Below are 13378 nucleotides of genomic sequence, written 5' to 3' on the forward strand. Positions count from 1 at the left end.
GAGAAACTATTAAATAGCAAATTAGACATGACTGAATAAGGAATTAATGATCTAGAATCCAGAATCCAGCACAGAGAAAGGAAATAAAAGTATGAAGGGTAAGTAAAGAATACCAAAGCTTGAGTAAGAAGAACCAACAAACATTTGATTCAAATTCCAAAAGGAGAAGAGATCAGAATTTTCCAAAACTGATAGTGGTTCTGAGGATTTATAAAACCTCAGAATTAAGAATCATAAAGAATACCAAGCAAGATCACCTTAAAATAATAAACAAACATTACCAAAGAACTGAAGAGGGATGCCTGGGTGGTTCAGTTAGTTGGGCAACTGCCTTCAGCTCAGGTCATGACCCTGGAGTCCCGGGATTGAGTTCTGCACCGGGCACCCTGCTAGGCAGGGAGTATGCTTCTCCCTCCCACTTCTCATGTTCTCCCTCTCTCATTCTCTCTCTCTCAAACAAATAAATAAAATCTTTAAAAGATTTTATTTATTTGTTTGACAGAGAGAGATCACAAGTAGGCAAAGAGAATGGGGGAAGCAGGCTCCCCACTGAGCAGAGAGCCCGATGTGGGCCTTGATCCCAGGACACTGGGATGATGACCTGAGCCAAAGGCAGAGGCTTTAACTCACTGAGCCACCCAGGCGCCCATAAATAAAATCTTTAAAAAAAAAGAAAGAAAAAAAAAAAAAAGAAAGAAAGAAAGAAAGAATTGAAGAAGCCCCAAGCCACAGAAGAGATTCAAAAACAGCCAAGGAAAATATATTACCTTGTATCTAATTAGAAAGGCAACTGACTTCACAGCTGCAACCATGAACCCCAAAGACTATCATCTCTGAGGTACTAGGAGAAACACAACTATCAATCTAGAATTCTGCACTTAGCAAAACTATCAAGAAGTATGGCAAGGGGCGCGTGGGTGGCTCAGTGGGTTAAAGCCTCTGCCTTTGGCTCAGGTCATGATCCCAGGGTCCTGGGATCAAGCCCTGCATCGGGCTCTCTGCTCAGCAGGGAGCCTGCTTGCTCCTCTCTCTCTGCCTGCTTCTCCGCCTGCTTGTGATCTCTGTCTGTCAAATAAATAAATAAATAAAATCTTAAAAAAAAAAAAAAAAGTAGTATGGCAAAATAGAGACATTTTCAGATAAACATATATATTCCAATAAATTTGGGACTATATTCCAAGAAGAGACCATCCCTAAAAGACTCTTAGAAGAATTTACTACAGGAGGAAGAAAATGAGACCAGATACAAAAAGGAATGATAAGCCAAGAAGGAGGTAACTATGTAAGTAAATCTAAACAATCATAAATAGTATAAGATAGTATTATGTGGGGGTAAAAACTAAACAAAACAATATTTATAAAAATACATATTAGACCATAAACTATGCCTTGCAAATTCTGCAAAATTGATATCAAATAGACCAGACTTTCTGATCACAATATAGTTAAGTACTAAATCAATTTTTAAAAAACTAAAAACTCTCCTGTATGTACAGAAATTACAAAACATATATAATTTATGTATCAAAGAAACAGTATAATGGAAATTAGAAACAACTAAAACTGAACTATGACAAAAATATTTTTTATCAAAGTTTATGGTGTTTAATAGTTATGTGACGTTTAAGAGGAAAATGAGAAGAAGGCAGGGGTCGGGGAGGGGGGAAAGCATTTGTCTATTGTTTATTCTGCACCAGGTCTTATTCTAAAGATAAGAGCTGAAATTCATAAAACAGAAGACAAAGATACATTAGAGGAATAATAAAGTCAAAAGTTGGCTCTCTGAAAATATAAATAAGATTAATAAATCTCTAGCAAGATTAATCAAGAAAAAGGGGAAATCATGAGATATTCTTAACGACAGAGAACAGAGGGTTCCTGGAAGGAGGTGGGTGGGGGATGGGCTAGATGGGTGCCAGGTATTAAGAAGGGCACTTGCTATGATGAGCACTGGGTGTCATATGTAAGTGACAAACCAATGAACTCTACTCCTGAAACTAATATTGAACTAACTAGAACTTAAATTAAAAACAAAAATATGGGTGCCTGGGGGGCTCAGTGGGTTAAAGCCTCTGCCTTCAGCTCAGGTCATGATCCCAGGGTCCTGGGATTAAGCCTCGCATCGGGCTAACTGCTCAGAAGGGAGCTTGCTTCCTCCTCTCTCTCTGCCTGCCTCTCTGCCTACTTGTGATCTCTGTCTGCCAAATAAATAAATAAAATATTAAAAAAAAAAACAAAAAGAAAAGTATTAAAAAAGAGAGAGAGAAACAAGATAAAGCAAATAATATCATCAAAGCAATATGACCGCAATATAGCACAGATCTAAAAGGTAAGACTATACTATAATCAATTTTTTTGGCTATGCATTTGAAAACACAAACAGAATGCACATATTCCTAAGGGGAAAAAATAGAAAACTGACTTATGAAACAATAACCACATCCATTAAAAAAAAGTAAATCAATCATTTAAAACCTTCCTATAAAAAGAACAGTAGTTTTATAACCTACACACACTATTATAAACCATTTTACTAAACATTAAAGGATCAAATAATTCTATCTTACTCAAACTCAACCACAGAAAAGAAAAAGAGTAAATAATACTGAAACAGACCTGGAAGATGGAGAGGATCTCTACTTCTCCTCATACTCCCTCCCCTACACACACCAAACAAATAATAATTTATGTGCCATTGATGTTAAAAACATGAAACTTCAAATTTTTAAAAGGAAGGCTATTTGGAGAAGACTATATGACTGCGGGATAGGAAAGAACTTCTTAATTCACAAAAAGCATTAATCATAAAAGGAAAAAGAATGAATACATTAAGAACTTCTGCTTTGAAACTTCTGTCTCACCATAAAAATATGAAATAATCACATATAGTCACACACAGTTAGGGAGAAGATATTTGGAAACTATATAACCAACAATGAATTAGTATCCAAAATATATAAAGAATAAACAAGCCAGGTTTTTTTGAAAAGGACAAAGTATATGATTCCATTGGAAAGGAATGTAAATGGCTAATAATTATATGACAAGATGCATGGGGCACCTGGCTGGCTCCGTCAAGGGAGCATGCAACTCTTGATTTCAGGGTTGTGAGTTCAAGCCTCACATAGAGTTGTTGAGATTACATAAAAACAAAATCTAAAAGAGAAAGAGAGAGAGAAAGAAAAGAAAGAAAAAAAGAAACGGAGGGAGGGAGAGAAAAGAACAAAGAAAAGATGCTCAACCTCAGAAGTCAGAGAAGGAAAATTCAAATCACGAGATACAATTTTACATCCTACCAAATTACAGAAATTTGAAAACCAAAAATATTGACTTTTAATAAGGATTTAATAAGGATTTAGAGCAAAAAGAAATTGCACCTACCACCAGTTTTAGTATGAATTGGTATGACCAACTTTGGGAAAGAGTTTAGGATTCTTTTTAGAAGCTGAATATGCAACTCCACTATGATCCTGCAACATCTAAATGTACATCCTAAAAAATCTGTACGTGGATTCTGGGAGACCTGTACAAAATGTTCACAGAAGCATGTCTGCAACAGGTAAGACTGGAAACAACTCAAATGTTTAGTCATAGGATAATATAGATACATACACATACATTTTGGGATGTAAGTACCATGCAATACTTTAGATCAGAGAAAATGGATGCACTATTACTTTAAGCATCAGTATAATGAATGAAAAAGCAATGAAGAGAATACATTATATATACTATGATAGGTTTTGATACAATTTTTTAAAATAAGAAAAATTGAGGCACCTGGATGGCTCAGTTAAGCATCTAACTCTTGATTTCAGCTCAGGGGATGATCTTATAGGGTCATGAGGTTGAGTCCTGCATTGGGCGTGGAGCCTGCTTAAGAGTCTCTCTCCTTCTCCCTCTGCAACAACCTCCCACTTGTGCACACTCTTCCTCTCTCTCTCTCTCTCAAAAAAGGGGGGGGGGACAAAATTAAGATATGTATTGCTTAGGGACATATATATTTATGGTAAAATAATAAAGAAAAGAGTATTAAAAGCAATATTCAGAAGTGGGAGTTTGCAAATGATATATCCAGTAAGGGGCTGGTATCCAAAATATATAAAGAACTTATACAACTCAATACCAAAAAACCCAAATAATCCAGTTAAAAATGGGCAGAAGACATTTCTTCAAAGAAGATTTACAGATGGCCAACAGACACCTGAAAAGATGCTCAGCATCACTCAACATCCAGGAAATACACATCAAAACCACTTCATATCTGTCAGAATAGCTAAAAATCAAAAACAATAAGAAACAAGTGTTGGAGAGTCTGTTGAGAAAAAAGAACCCTCTTGCACTGTGCACTGTTGGTGGGAGTGTAAACTGGGTGCAGTCACAAACAATATGGAGGTTCATCAAAAAATTAGAAACAGAATTACCCTATGGTTCAATAATTCCAGTACAAGGTTTTTAACCCAAAGAATATGAAAACATTAATTTGAAAAGATATACACACCCCTATATTTGTAAGCATTATTTACAATAGCCAAGATAGAGGAAGCAAACTAAGTGTCTATCAACAGATGACTGGATAAACAAGATGTGATTTATATATAAACAATGGAATATTATTCAGCCACAAAAAAATGAAATCTTGATATTTACAACATGGATGGATTTAGAGGGCATAATGCTAATGTCAAAGAAAGACAAATACCATATGATTCACTCATATGTGGAATTTAAGAACAAAACACTGATAGAAACAAACATGAAAATAGACTCTTAACTCCAGAAAACAACCTGGTGGTCACCAGAGGGGAGCTGGGTGAAATAGGTGAAGGGGATTAAGAGTAGACTTATCTTGATAAGCACTGAGTAATGTACAGAATTGCTGAATCATTGTATTGTACACCAGAAACTAATAACACTGTACATTAAGTATACTGGATGAAAATTAAAAATTTTTAAAAACCATTTTCAGAATACTGACTCCCTTTTGAGAGAAGACAGGATGTACAATCATGACTAACATGCATGGAACTCCTGGTATTTATAATGTCCTATTTCTAAAGAAATATGGGGGATCCAGATGTTCACTTAATTATTATCCATCACAACACACATACAACACATATTCTTTTGCATTATCAAATATTTATAAAAACATGAAAAATGTTTAAAAAGAACTTACTGTATAACACACAGTCAGCATTCAATACTTAATGTTCTGTAGGAATGGTGCTGTGCAGCTACCAGAAGATCTCTAGTGACATGGGACTCAGGGGCACTGGGTCACTATCTGTCTGGATAGGATTTTTCCCCCAATTCATGCATGGCACTGGTCTTGTCATGACCACAGCCTAGGAAAGCGAAGTAGTGTTTCTTCTTTAGCCAGCAGCCAGGTTCATCTTTACCCCTTCCTCCTCCTCACCGATCCATCCAATTATCCACCCAATAAATATTCAGTTACCTCCTAAGGTCTAGGAATCTCCAGATTTCAGCTTTCAAAGTCCTATAGTTTGAAAAATTGTAGGGCAACAAATCTGTTCTCAAATTATAGATACATGGATGGAGTCTAGTCCAAGGTGCATCTGGTCATTCTCCATTGGCCACCACTTCTACCAGTATAGATTGTTCAGATTCATAAACTTGCACAGCTACAACTCACAAACCTCTCCTACATGTTGGCCATTTTCATCCCCTCAATCCTGGTAACGGAAGCTCCCAGCTCCCAACCACTAACATGAAATATCTACATGACAGGTAATCAGGCGATTTTACCATGAACCGACAGTGATATTAGAGGGGGTCTATGTATTTTAGTTTCCTGCTGTAATAAATTGTCACAAACTTGAAAACAGATTTGTCACCTACATCTCTGTAGGCTAAAGCCCAACAGGTGTCTTACTGGGCTAAAATTAAGGTGTGAAGAGGGCTGCATTCTTTCTGGAGACTCAAGGGAAGAATCCATACCCTTGCCTTCTCCAACTCCTAGAAGCCACCCACATTCCTGGTCTCCTGGTCCCTCCTCCACCTGCAAAACCAGCAGTATCAGATTAAATCCTCACAGAATTCTCCTGACCTACTCTTCTGCTTCCCTCTCCCCACTGTTAAGGACCCCTGTGATTCCTTCTGGTCTACCATATAATCCAGGACAGTCCCCTTGTTCTAGCATCAGCTGGTGAGCACCCTTACTTCCTCTTTGCCATATAAAGTAGTACGTTTAGGTTCCAGGGATCAGGGCATGGACATCTTTGGGGGTGGGGAGTATAATCATTCCACCTATCACACTATGAGACATCACTCATTATTTCCTGATTTTCTCTCTAAATCTTACAAAGAGTAAGCTCTCAGGATCCTGTTATCTCCATCTTCCAGTGAAATGAATCACTTGAGCTGTGCCTTAATGTCTGTCTTTAGAGAGGATCCAAGTGTTTTTTAGGAACAATTGAAGTCATTGTTTGATACATTACTCAATGTTCTTTTAACCTAAGAGCCTACACTATAAATTTTTGCTGGAGTTTAATTCCAGGAAAACTTCTGATTCGGCAGATGGATTCATCAAATGCAAACAACGTGGACCACAGTGTTGCCTGCCTTGCACTGGTGGTTAGAAAACTTCAGAATGAAATTCATCCCACTTCCTGTAGATAGTTTGTTTTGTTTTAACTCCAAAAAAAAAAAATTTCTTAGTTTGGATTTTTGAAGTTATTGCAAGTACTCTAAGAAGTAGTCATTTCTGTCTTAATAAATATAGTAAAATCATCTATTAACCGTTTTTTAGGTTTTTTTAAATTTTTTAAGAAGATTTTACTTATTTATTTGACAGAGATCACAAGTAGGCAGAGAAGCAAGCAGAGAGAGAGAGGGAAGCAGGCTCCCTGCTGAGCAGAGAGCCCGATGTGGGACTTGATCCCAGAACCCTGAGATCATGACCTGAGCTGAAGTCAGAGGCTTTAACTCACTGAGTCACCCAGGTGCCCCTATTAACCATTTTTTAAAAGAAAATTACTTTCAGTGACTTTTGAAAAATTTACAAATGCTTTAGCAGTTTCGGAATACTGTAATTAAGAAATATTAAGGTTTGCTAAGAACTTGGGGCGCATGAATGGCCCAATATTAAGCTGGCTTTTAACTTCAACTCAGATCATGATCTCAGGACTGGAGATCAAACCCCACAATAGGTTCCTCACTCAGCGGGGAGTCTGCTTGAGATTCTCTGTCCCTCTGCCTCTTCCCTTCCTCACGAATAAATAAATAAAATTTTAAAAAATATTTTCTAAAAACTTATCTCTAGTATATGCGCCACAGATATTTGGTGAATAATGCCTAATAAGCAGTTTTGTTAAATCTAGTCCCGCTGACCTAAATGTTGCTAGGATATTCCATGGTTTTGAGGCCCCAAACCACCAGGGGTAATATGGGAAGGCATAGATAATAGAGGATATGCTTCTCAGTCACACTTCTGCATGTGCAGGCTAAGAGTTCCTTCGGCCATTCTGACACTCAGAGCAATTAGGTACAAATAAACTCTCTAGCATTTATGGGGGATCAGAATACATAATACAGAATACATAATACAAGCCATGGCAGCTGTCTTTCCAGCATGAAATTCATTTAATTACATTTATGCAACCTATGTTTCAAGCAAACAGGAATTTTCAGGGTTCTCCAAAATTCCTTTACTTATGCTGTGCTTTGCACTTAGCATATTTCTCCATCTCCCATTGTCACACACCGCCGCCCCCCTGCCCAGTACTTTCATGTGCCTCCTTAAATGTCACCTCCTCCATCTGGCCTTGCATGAGGTAGGTAGGCTCTTGCTTTTGAAACTCCATGGTACTTTATTTCTTTCTTCTGGTTGTTATATATTATGTTCTGCTTCCTAATGCAAGTGTACATATGTAGACATGCACACTTGCTTATGAACCATTTGAATTATTTATCTTTATATCCCCTTTTAGAAGAGAGTGTCTTATAAATAATATGCTCTCTAAACTATTCATTGAATTTAACTACTGTACTTCTTAAATACATGCATAAATTCTGTCCTAATAGGAATGGAAACCATGCTACTGCTGATTACATTGTATGACATTGTATAGACCAGATTTAGTAGACTAGTTTACCCAAAAGGTTTGTTGAAATTCAAATATATTTTGTTTAAGATTCAACAGCTCCCTCTCGTGGCCTGTATGGGCAATTGAGCTCCAGAGTTAAAACAATTTAATTTCATTTTTGCAACTTAAATTTGAACTGATTCCCAATCAATTTCAGTTTTGATGTTAAAAGTTAACTAACAATGAATGGCAAATTTTATTTGGCATAAAGGTGTCATTTTTATCTTATTTTATTTTAAGACTTTATTCATTTGTCAGTGCGAGTGAGAGAGCACACAAGCAGGGGAAGCCACAGGCAGAGAGAGAAGTAGTTTTCCTGCCAAGCAAAGAACCTGATGTGGGACTTGATCCTAGAAACATGGGACCATGACCTGAGCCGAAGGCAGATGCCCAACTGACTGAGCCACCCAGAGGTGTCCCATAAAGTGTCATTTTTTTATGTGAAGAATAAATAGAAGCAATTATTGGTCAATGGTTTCCATCTCAAAAGACTATGAATCTGCTTTTTAAAAAACTAATAGATTTTCATTTAAATATTAAATATTTGATTAAGGCTCAAAAACAAGTTTTCAGAAAGTCACCTTTACATTTGTAGTACATGAGAATGAATGTATCTTGGAACTCAGTGAATATATATAACACTCTGTTTTTGTTTTCCCAAAACTGAAACAATATCAATTACAAATGAGTTTAAAAGCTCAAGCATTCAAATTATACAGTCAAATGTTCCAGTTTGAAATGGAACAATTTAAATCAAGGAATCAAGTAAAATGGCAAAACATTAAACCCAAAGAACAACTCTTCGGGAGATCCAAATCCCTCATGTCACCATGCCTGTGACCCGGGGGTTTCTCCCAAAAAGGGAAAAGCTGACTGAAGGAGGTCAAGGTCTAGCTGTGGGTAGGTCTCCACGCTCTATGGTGGGTGAGTCACACAGTGAGAGGCTAAGCTTCAGGAAAGAAAAAGTGTCTGAATTCTGGCTGGGCACAAAGAGCTCCAGCTGGCCAGAAGGCTCTCCAGGACTCCAGGGAGGTAGGGGTGGGGATCCTAACCTCCCCCACTCCTTCCTGAATCCAGAGAGAAGGAAAAGAAAGAGAGCGGCAACACTGAAATATACATCTGTCATTGCTAATGTGACCTCATTTGAGAAAATAAAACATCGATTTAATAAAAGCTTTTCCAGGATAGAAAAAGTCTCTTTCCCTTTGGATGCCCATTGTCTAGGATTCCAACCATTCTTTCCAAGCACCATAAGTTTCGTGAATAGTTTGATGGTTTCCTTCTGTAGTTGTATTTTTATATAAAATCTGACCTCAGAGAAGCATTTTCATTAATGACATTTATTCTAATTGGGAAGGATGCACAAGAGAAAAAAGGAGAACACGCATACACATTTAGCATGTGACGTTAAAAGAATGTTTTAAGATACACATAAAGTATTGCTAGAAGAGAGATTTTTTTTTTTTTAATCATGAGTTTACCAAAAAGTAAAACAAAGCAAAAAACATGTAGAAATTGTAACTAGTTCTACTGTTACTGAGTTTGTTATTCTACAGTAGTGTATAAAAATGCACACTGTTTTTCTCTTCCATTAATAAAAATCATATAACCTTGGGGCTCCTCCTTTAGAAACACATTCACTTTCTCTGAGTTTCACCCAAATTATAATAATGCCCACTGAAATCCACCCGGTCAGAGAGGCTTCAATAGTCTCCTTCATCCTAAATGTCAAAAACATTATAAAACAGACTGGGTAAATTTTTAAGTTTCTCATAATCTCTTTTCATCTTAGTGTACACCAAATGATTTTGAAGTAAAATATAAAAGTATATGATAATCCATTCATGTAATATACACAAACTTTGGAACCGAAATACCATTATGTAATCTTTCCACAAATGAATACAAATAGTTAAAAATTTTAAAAATGCACCAAGTAGGCAAAATATTTTTAAAATAGCCCTTAGGGGGCGCCTGGGTGGCTCAGTGGGTTAAGCCGCTGCCTTCGGCTCAGGTCATGATCTCAGGGTCCTGGGATCGAGTCCCGCATCGGGCTCTCTGCTCAGCAGGGAGCCTGCTTCCCTCTCTGCCTGCCTCTCCGACTACTTGTGATTTCTCTCTGTCAAATAAATAAATAAAATCTTTAAATAAATAAATAAATAAATAAATAAAATAGCCCTTAGTTCAGGTCAATGGTAAATGGCAAACCGTCAGGTAAGGTTGACGGTCCATGAAATCAATGACCTTCAAACAAATCAGCCAATCACCTCGCTAATAAGCTGCACCTTACTTCTCATCAATGGCTATAGATGGAGAGATATCATTCATTGAGTTTCGGACCTGTAAATGTCATCTCAAAATGGATTTCCTAAATTTTACATTATCTAGCTCAGTTAAAGCTTCCCATAAGCCGTCATCCACCTTAGTTGGAGAATAAGGAATACAGAAAGACCTAAATGGCCTTCCTTACATTCTTTACCTGTTTTAGTAAGCCCCAATGTGTAAATTATGGCTATAAATAATGCTTAGATGAAAAATTTGATCTTTTGTAGCATTTCTATCTATCCATCAGAAAAGACATTTTGGCCTTACAACCATGAAGTGGTTGTTAATACAAATCAATTTATAACAAGACATAAATATGTTACATACATATATATGTATACTAAAATGTGTTGAACCCTAAGTGTATGTCCATCCAATAGGAAAAAAAAGCCCCAAAACATCCCCAGGTTTTTATCACAATCAAATATCTTAAAAATGGAAGAAATCTCATGTTTGGTTTTCCAATGTGATGAGGTGACTAATTTGCATTTGCTTACCAAAAAAAGTCATCCCCAAGTTTGCCTACAAATGGATTGGCCACAACAGCAGAATATTTGGTGGCAATATTGCAGATTAATAACGTTCATTTATGGTCTAAAAATACAGAAAGAGGAGGCCTAACTTCAAAAAGGAAGAGGTCACCCAAAGGCCCTGACAAAAGGTACATGGTTAAAAGTCAAGAAAAGCGTGAAGCTGTGGGTCTGAGACTCCAGAAAGGACAGTAAGGTGGGGAAGGGGATCGAGGACCAGAAGTCCTTCTTACCAGGTTTGGAGCACTGGAGACACGTAAGGACAAGTCCTGGAAAGGAAGGGAAAGACATGCTGTTAGTACCCAGATATGTGAAAGATTATTTGAAGTTAAATTTGAATATTAGTTCTCAATTTGACCTGAAAAAAATATATAAAGAAGAAAAAGTACACATGTACATGCATACATTTGCATACAGACACACACACACAGAGCCCACATGGCCTTAATAGCAGATTTTAAAAGAACTGAGAAAATGATGCATTTTACCCAGCATACTTGGATCACACAGCAACTCCATGGTTCTGGCCGTGTTATTTTATAACTCTCAGCCCTGGGTTTCTAATCCATTGATCTCTGGTTAAGTGCAAGGGCTCTAAAGCCAGAGAGCAGAGGGTCAAATCCTAGACCACCACTTCTTGTTGCAGGACCCAGGGTGGTATGGACTCTTTCTGCCCGGCCAGCAGTGAACTGAATGAGAACTAAGTGAATTAATGTATATAAAGTGATTAGAGCAGTGCCTGACACATTGTAAGCACGTGCGAATGTTATGCTGTTATTTTGGGGATTCGCTTTCTATGGCTACCAACTAGACAGTTTCTCAGGAACTCTTGTACCTTTACAGATATTTATTTATTGGGATCTCTCCCTGGGCTCACCATCCAGAAAGAATTTCAGTTCCCCTGTCCCTACGACCTCACCCCATCCTTCGGAGAGCATCACCAGCTCTTAACTTCAGAAGACACACTTTCCTGGAAGCTGCCTGCCACCCCTTGGTTAGCATCGTGCTAATTTATGTTCATCAGACCATCTGGGTGAGCAGCTACCTATTCCCTCTCTCGCTCGCCAAGCTAACACGTATTTAGTGAATCCTGGCCGCAGGCCTTGGTGCGAGTAACACAGACAGGAATGAGGACAGCAGTCTCTGCACACACGTGTCTTCTCATGTCTTTCTTCCCATGCTGGGGGGCCAGGCAGAGTGGGGACAGATCTGCCACCCTATTGCTGGAACTGTGGTATACTGCACACTTCATATCCTCAAGGATCTTATGGGGCTTCTCTCTGAACAAGAACGCGATAAAACCTCTGGGAGAGGGAATACTAGAGTTGCAGTGAGGATATGGGCAAGGGAGGAGGGGCGCGGGTGGGGCCAGGAGGTGCTCAGGCTCTTGGGCTATGCAGTGGGTCCCTGGGAAATGGAGCTGGCTTGGGTAGAGTCAGTGGTGTCAAGGTCAGCCCAATGACACCCTGGTTGTGGGCACAAAAAGGCCATTTTAAGCCCAACGATATGGGTGCCGTTTCTATCACTTTCCCACCCAGCTGTTGAAGGATGGATGTTCCAAGCTCTTCCAGCAAAAACTCAAGAAAGTTGGAAGCCAGTTAAAGCAAATTAGTGCAACACCCGGAATGCTGTCAGAGATGGGAAGAATTCTCATCTGGACACTGCTGAGAACTCTGCTGGGACACAGCCCTCCCAGCTTCAGAAAGGGCACTACTGTCCTTCAGCATGACTAGAGCCAAGACCATGCAGCAGGGCACACCCACGTCCTATCGGTCTAGCCTGCCCCATCAGGAAAAACAGCCGGGGAGGGAACAGCACAGAAGGATAAAGCCATAAGCCAAGACCAAGAACTGACAGGCTGTAAGAACATCAGAGGAAAATGCACAAAGTATCCCCCAAACCTTGCCGGGCGACAGAGGGGCTTGGGTTGGGGTTCATGCCATTTTACCGTGGGGCTCAGAGCCCAGACCCTTGTCACCATGGCCAACACCCCCTCACACACACCGTCTGTGCCCTCCCCACCACCACTGGGCTGGGGGTATAGGTGACATCAGAGAACAGATCGACAGTAACATAGTCCTCATGCGGGAAGAATGAAGTCAGCACTCAGGGGGGTTGCAGGAAAACAAATCTATGCTCTGACTCCATGACGAAGTCTCAGTAAACCAAGAAAGTATCCCTCCTGGATAGTGAATTATCTCTAAGTGAAGTTAACTTTGTTTCAGTTTATTAGATTTTGTCAGGAGGGGGACTCTAGAAGGTTTGCTAGCTAAAATTCACATTCCAAGAGATGCTCAAAAAAGCCACCCTAGAGGAGGGGGCACCTGTGAGGGCCACTGAAGGACCCAGGGACTGTGCAGACCATGAGGACAGCCTTGGGGGGAGGGGAGGACTTAGAGGGCAAAGGTGGAGAGG

General features: G+C 39.0%; 1 long non-coding RNA gene across 1 annotated transcript in view; it reads right to left on the reverse strand.

The window, feature by feature from the left end:
• LOC132002792 (uncharacterized) overlaps positions 1 to 13378 on the reverse strand; it is a 124839-nt gene that overhangs the window by 71242 nt on the left and 40219 nt on the right. Inside the window, exon 2 of the long non-coding RNA XR_009400014.1 lies at positions 11197 to 11232. This is a non-coding gene — a long non-coding RNA (uncharacterized LOC132002792). The remainder of the gene's footprint in view (positions 1 to 11196; positions 11233 to 13378) is intronic.

This window comes from Mustela nigripes, chromosome 15 (genome assembly GCF_022355385.1).
Source record: "Mustela nigripes isolate SB6536 chromosome 15, MUSNIG.SB6536, whole genome shotgun sequence".
NCBI classification, from domain to species: Eukaryota; Metazoa; Chordata; class Mammalia; order Carnivora; family Mustelidae; genus Mustela; species Mustela nigripes.